The sequence below is a fragment of the Crocodylus porosus genome, unplaced genomic scaffold (genome assembly GCF_001723895.1).
Source record: "Crocodylus porosus isolate Cpor-Errol unplaced genomic scaffold, CroPor_comp1, whole genome shotgun sequence".
In the NCBI taxonomy this organism is placed as follows: Eukaryota; Metazoa; Chordata; order Crocodylia; family Crocodylidae; genus Crocodylus; species Crocodylus porosus.
This window is the reverse complement of record NW_017728947.1, coordinates 29,977,319-29,984,716: the sequence shown is the minus strand read 5'-3', so window position 1 is coordinate 29,984,716 and position 7,398 is coordinate 29,977,319.

Sequence of the window (7,398 nt, the reverse complement as noted above, 5' to 3'; positions counted from 1 at the left end):
CGGTGGCCAGCACCAGGTCCAACAAGGCATCTCCCCTGGTGGGGTTGTGCACCTCCTGAGTTAGATGGAGGTCCTGCATTTGGGCTAGGAACCTATGTGAGCGGTCAGACCTGGCTGACTGCTCTTCCCAGCAGATGTCTGGAAAGTTCAGGTCACCCATGACCTTAGACCATGATGACCTTAGACCTAACTACCTCTGTGAGCTGACTTAAGAATACCTGGCCTAGCTCTTCTCCTTGGTTGGGTGGTCTGTAGTAGACCCCCACTGTTAAATCTGTTTCCCCTTAACTGCCTTGTATTCTAACCCAGAACACTTCAGTGTGCCCCTCCTCTGACTCTTTGCTAATTGATGAGGATGTGTATTCCTCCTTAATGTAGAGTGCCACGCCCCCACCTTTCCTCTCTGTCCTACCTACCCCTCCTGTATAGCCTATAGCCCTTGATATTCACCTCCCAGTCATGCGTTGGGTCCCACCACGTTTCAGTGAGCCCCACTATGTCTGGGTTGGTGTTAGCTAGCAGGAGGGTAAGTTCCTCTGGCTTGTTTCCCATACTACAGGCATTTGTGTAGAGGCATTTGAGGCCTCCTGAGGATGTGTGCACTGGCCCCCTACTTTCAGCATTGCCCAGGCCCCTGTTGCTTACCTGTGTATAAGTTCCGCTTGTTGGTCTAGGCTGGACTGTACTTGTGGGTGTTGCTTGGTTTGGCAGTCCAAGGCTTCCTCCGCCCTCATCTTCCCCTTCCCACAACGAGCCTAGTTTAAAGCCCGCCAGAGGAGATACGCCAACCTAGAAGAAAACACATGCTTACCTTTAGGGGAAAGGTGGAGCCTATCCCATCCAAGAATGTCTCTTGTCGCGATGTGCGGGTCATTGAGGAAGCCAAAGCCCACCTTGAGACACCATTTCCGAAGCCGCCAGTTGGTTTCTGCGATGCACGCCACATGCCATCTTCCACGTCTGCTCACTGGTAGGACAGAAAAGAAAACCACCTGTGCACCTACCTCCTTCAGCACGCCCCCCAGAGCATGGTAGTCCGCCATCAGGGCTTCTCCTGGCTGCATCATTAGTACCCACATGGATTAGGACCATGGGCTGGATCACTGCCTGGATCATCCCCTTCATGTCCTGAATCTTGCTCCGGGTAGGCAGTAGACTTTGCGTGCCGAGGGGTCCTGGTGACAGATGGGGACCTCTGTACCTCTCAGGACTAACCAAAGTAGATTTATATATATATATATATATATATAAATATATCTCTCTCTCACAAGTTGCTGATCATCTGATGAAGTGAACTTCAGCCCATGAAAGCCTGTGTTACATATATGTTTGCTTTGATTAGCCTGTAAGGTGCAAATATACCCTGCCTTAAGCTTGATCTTGAAAGAGCAAGTCATTGGGCCTTACAAGAATTATAGGTGTGAGAAATCTGATTGAGAGGAACAAACTACATTTTAAAAAGTGAAGGAAAATAGAAAAAGGTTTTCCTTGAAAGAAGAGCCTTGAAAATATATACCTACATATACTAATTATAAGAGGTTGAAAGGTACAAGCAATGATCCCTGAAAATCTCTCCCTTGCTCTCTCTCTGTCTGCATCATGGTGGTCTAAAGTTGATCTCAGTTACATTCTCATAAATTCAGAGTAATTCAATTGAACTTCCTAACTCCACTGACTTCAGGGGAGCAAGTATTACACTGAATGGATGATTTGAAGGTTTGTTTTCATGTTTTGTAAAAATTACAGCTGCACCCAGCAATATTTAATGGAGCTCTGGAGATGGTCAGCCAAATTTCCCAATAATATATTTTTCTTAAACTGTCTTTGCTACATTTTCTTTTCCATCACTATTTAACTATCCAGATACTGGAGACAGACTTTTTACTTATTTTTCTCTAAATGCCCTGTTCCACTTGCCTAATACATACAGAAGTAACCAGATCCACTCTTTGTAGTATAACAGTTCATCACCAAGTAACTGTTTTGATGAGTGGTATGTGACTTCCAGCTGTGCTTAGTGCCTAGTGGCTGTCCTACAGGATGTCTAACTTTTTTATTCAAATGGAAGAATTGCTTCTTGCTGTTTGGGTCCAGGGTTTGAGTCTTGGCTCTGTCTTGTGCAGGATGTACACTTAGCAAGGTCTGGATATGGGGGACTTTGCTAATTTCTTCTAGTATCTTTCTGCCAGTTGGCAGGCATAACAAGAGGGATTTGTAATGGATCCAGAATGAACTAGGGAGGAGTAGGCTGAATGGACAAGAGATGTATATTCTTTGGTATTCAGCGGCAAAGTAAACAGAAAAACAGTCCAAAGAAATTTAGTGGGATTGTGATAAATTATTATATTTTAAGCCGATGTTTTCAAGTTGGCATCAGTGGAACTACAGTATATTGATTTATGGCAACTGAGAGTCTGACTTCACATATTTTTAATTTGGATGGTGTCAGTGATGCCTTCACAGGAAGCAGGTTAACACTGAGCTGGGGTATTTTGCTCTATTTAATAGGGTTCATTAAATTGGTGGGGTACCTTAATATGGGAGGATTTCTGTGTATTAGGACTGGTTGACAGAATTGTATGGAGCCAGTCAAAATATACTGCCACCTCTCATTGCCAGGATTGTAGCTTCTTTTCCTGAACTATTCTCTAAACGTTCTCTCAAACTGAGCTCTGACCACTTGTTTAGCTGACAAAGTAAGTGGCTGAATTTGATGCATATATGCAGATGAAGGCAAGAGTAGAGAAGAACTAGTAGGGAAATAGATTGGCATGTGGGACTGACAGCATGAGAAAATGAGGTCCTTATTTAAGACTTCTCAAGAGAGAGATGGGAAGAACAACAAAATGGGATACTTGCTTTTGCTGAACTCGTGGGGACAGGAAAGATGATGGCTAAGTTCCTCAGCAATGCTGTATCCAATGTGAAGTCATCCTGATATGTTCTTAAGGTTAGGGCAGTGTTTTCCAGACTTTTGATACCTGGGGCACACTTTTTTCCAGATTAAAATGGGGAGTACACTTCACTCTTACACCTGAAAAGGGGTGTGTGTGCATATGCGTGTGTGTGTTTTTGAAAACAAATCACATATTTCATTTCCTTGCCAGAGGAAATCATATCAGTGCTGAGATGCACTGTTAAAAAATGGCACCAAATACATTTTCTTTCCTCCATAACTTTTCTGAATTTTGCAGTGCCCCACTGAAAATCACTGAGATGTAAATTCAGAAAAGGTATGGAGGGGAACCTTGAGAACTTAAAAAAAAAAAGTGGAGAAGCACTGATTTAGCTGATGCTACTCAAGAGTACTGGGGCCGGACCTTTCTTGGTGTGCCCTGGTCTTTCTTTTGTCTTCCCCTCCTGACCTCTGGTCTGTACTCCGTACCTCATAGTGCAAAGGGCAGTCCCTGCTGCTGAGGCTGCTGTTGCAGGATCTCACATGAAGATGATAACCCTGTGGCCTTCCTGCCGGCCCTGGCAGTGTTGGAGGAATGGGGGTGATGAGCTGGGCTGAAAAGTGCTGCAAAGAGCCCTGTGACCCACTCCAGTGCAAGGCCAGACTAGTGAGCCACATGGGGCTAGGCCAGGTCCTCATCCCCACCCCACAGGGGGCAGAGGTAGGAGCCAGCCCTGGGGCCCAGCCCATGCTGACAGGAGGTTCCTGTGTGCCACAGTGGGTCCTGCCACAGCCCAGCCCTTCCTATAGCTGCAGGACCTGACCCAGTGTGTGGGAAATGCGTGGAGCTGAGCCAGGTCCTTCTGGCCCTGGGCCTACTTGTGCTGCCTGGCAGCCGGGTGGCACGAGCAGCCCCAAGGCTGGCAGGACCCGGCTTGGCTTCATGTGGTCCCCACGTGCCAGGCTAGGCCAGAAAACACGAGCTGCCTGGGGTTGGCAGGACGCAGCTCAGCTTCTTATGGTTCCCATGCACCGGGCTGGGCCAGGGTGCACGAGCCTCCCAGGGATGCATGAGCTGCACATAATCCATGGCCCAGCCCGGTGTGTGGGGACTGTGCAGAGCTGAGCTGTGTCCTGCTGGCCCCAGGTGGCTCTTGTTCCCTGGCCTGGCCCAGAACGTAGAGTTCACACAGAGCTGAGCCGGGTCCTGCCGGCCTTGGGGCTGCTCATGCTGCCCAGCTACCAGGCAGCACAAGAAGCCCCAGGGCCAGCAGGACCCAGCTCAGCTCCACGTGATCCCTGTGCACTGGGCCAGGTCCTGAAGCTATAGGAAGGGCCCGGCCATGGCAGGACTCAGTGTGGCACATGGGAACCTCATGCCACACCAGCTCCTGTCAGCCTAGGCTGGGCCCCAGGGCCAGCTGCCGCCTCTGTCTCCTGTGCCTGGAGGCGGGGGGGGGAGAGTAGGACCTGGCGAAGCCTCATGTGGCTTGCTATTCTGGCTTTGCACTGGAGCAGGTCACAGGACTCCGGGAGGCATGGTTCCTGTGTGCGCCTCCCGGAGCTGTGTGACCCGCTCTGGTGCAAACCTGAACTGGGCTGCAGAGGGGGCCCAGGACCCGGCTGGGCCTGGCACACGGTTGCCACATGCCGCATTGGGTCCTGCTGCCACAAGACCAGCCCGGCTAGGTGGCAATAGCAGCCCCAGGGCCAGAAGCACCAGGCTGGGCTCAGCACATGGTCCTCCCACTGCTGCTGTTAAAAGTTAGTTATTGGTCCTGGGCAGGGGGGCTGGGACCCTGTGGGGGATAGGGGCTGTGGCCCTCCGGGGGGGAGCTGGGACCCTTGGTGGGGGGCCTCCAGGGTGCCTGGGACCCTGCACAGGGGGGCTGGGACCCTCCAGGGGGAAGCTGGGACCCTGGGCAGGGTGGAGGCATTCCATGTGCTGGGGAGCCTGCACCCTGTGGGGGCCAGGGGACCCACTCCTCCTGAGCAGCCCCCACACAAGTTCCCCCACACCCACAGTGCCCCCCAACAATTGCCCCACTCCTACCTGCAGACCAATCCACATCCCTCCACATCTACCCACCCGCCTTTCCCCATACCCTTATCACTCCCTTTCTATAAACACCACATCCCCCCATCACACACCCATCGTGTGTGAAGAAAACCAAAAATCACATATAGGTATTTAGAATTTATTTTTTCATGATGATAGAGACACTGGTAGGTTTCCAAGTTGCTTTAACATTGTAAATATACCAATAAAGCATTATCCAACTTATCACTGTCTCTTTCTCTCTCTCTCTCTAGATGTGTGTGTGTGTGTGTGTGTGTGTGTGTGTGTAGAGTGTTTTTTTTGTTTTAAATGTGGAAGAACATGGATTTTGGGGTATTTTAAAAAATGGATTTGGGATGCTGCTGCAGCAGTCCAGCTGGCACAAGGGGTAGTGTCCCCAGGTATCAATTGGCTGGGCCCCAGAAGCTCCAGAGAGTGAGTAGCCCCGAGAAGCTTGCCAGGGCAGCTTTTTGTATGAATGAGGCCAGGACAGGGCAGCTTTTTATACTGTTGGAGACAGCACAGATGCTGGCCCCAGGCTGTAGCTCCCTCTGGCTGCAGATCTGGGAGGAGCCAGGCAGGGTTATTTTGCCCCTAGTGGCACAATTTGCTTCACACCAAAGTGCATGTCTGAGTGCGTGCGCTGAGGCAAAAAGCCCCAGCTCAAATTTGTACTGCTTCTATTTGAGCTGCTGCAAGAGCATGTGCTTGCATGTGTGGATGTGCCCCTGGTGGCTAGTTTGAAACAAACAGGTATCTCTATGCTATATATATATCAAGGGTATACTATATAGAACTCACATCTGTGTCTGCAGTGTACCCATATTCTAAAATTATATTTCTCACTCTTATGAAATTGGAGGTCACAAACCACTTCACATTAAATGAGCCTTCCAATGCCTGCTTGAGAAAAAGCAATTATCTCAAAGCACATATGGATTTAAGTGTGGTGCAAATGCTAGTACACTATTCTTAAGACATTTTGTATGTTGACAGAATGAGCCTGCTTCTTTAATGCTTTCTGCATTTTGTAGGCACTGGCATCTGTGCAACCAGAATATAAAAGACTACCACCTTGATTTAGTTGCGTTTTACACCCACTTGGCACAAATGCTAAATGTCAGCACAAAGAGAAAGGCACCTGGGAATTGGGCTTATCCCAAGTTATAAATATATAAGGAGCTTAAACGTTGATTGCAGGAAACACTTCTGTGGTACAGACAAGTCTTCCATGACCAAGTTTTTTCATTTGCCATAGGTTTGCATCAAAACTCCTATACATGAGTGCCATGGTGCCAGGAAGGGTGATGCCAGATCAGGCTTCTTGAACTACCAAACTGTGTTTTCTCCTTCAAGCTCATGGAAAAACTCTGGAGCCTGATCTGTAGCCCTCACTCATGCAAGTAATTCTTATTCATATGAGTCTGGACTTCAGTGGGACTGTTGCAAGAATATAACTTGGAAGGGCAGGCGTTTAGTACCAGTATTCTAAATAATGTGATCCATGACAAAAGATTGATTTGAATATGTAAAATGACTGCAGTGCCAAAAATAGGGCCATATTCATCTTTGTCATAACTCCACTTAAGTTAATGGAGTTATGCCAGGGGTGAATTTGCCCAGAGTCAAGAGGAAAACTGGCCTTCTGGAAGTGTAAAGTTTGAGAAGACAGCCATTGCAGGAACAATTAAGCCTTTCAGTATCGACAGCACATGCTGACATTTTTAGGTAGCTTTACACAGACTAAAATGATTATGTTGAGACATTAGGTATTTCTGTAATGCCTGGAGAACAAAGGAAATATTGATAAATGTATCTGCAAGCTTGGGAATGAATTTAGCTGCACGAACAGTTCTGAATTATCAGCGTAGTTAGCAACAATGCCTTGTTATTAATAATTTTATTTCTTTAATTCAGTTTTACTACTTTTTCCTGATTCACCTTTCATTCACAGTGGTGGGGCAGTGGTTGTACAGTGAAGATGAATATTTATCCCAGTGTAAGTGAAAGGAAAGTTGGATCTACTGCACATAAATGAGCAGTACAAGACTGAGCAAATGAGCAAAAGCAAGAATGGAAACCCAACATCAAAGCCCTGTACATTGTGTGCTTTTTTGTTTGTCAGAATTGGAGTGTTCCTCTACCTCTCCTGTTCTGAATGGATTTGAAATCAACACAGCTGTTTGTGTTTAACAACGGCATATTACAAAGCTTCTTATCATGCTTGAAACATCCTAGATCACCAGTGTCAATGTTTGCTGTCCGCTCAGTTTGGGGAACCAGGTTTCTGGGTTAATTGATACTGCGTGAGCAGCAGGGGGAGCCCAAAGCATTAATTTGGCAGAAGTCAGACAGAATTCTTGGATGGAAATTGTTTCTGACAGCAGCATGAGACATAGGTTGGCCAAATAAGATTGTGGAAGCAGTAAAATATACTGAGAAT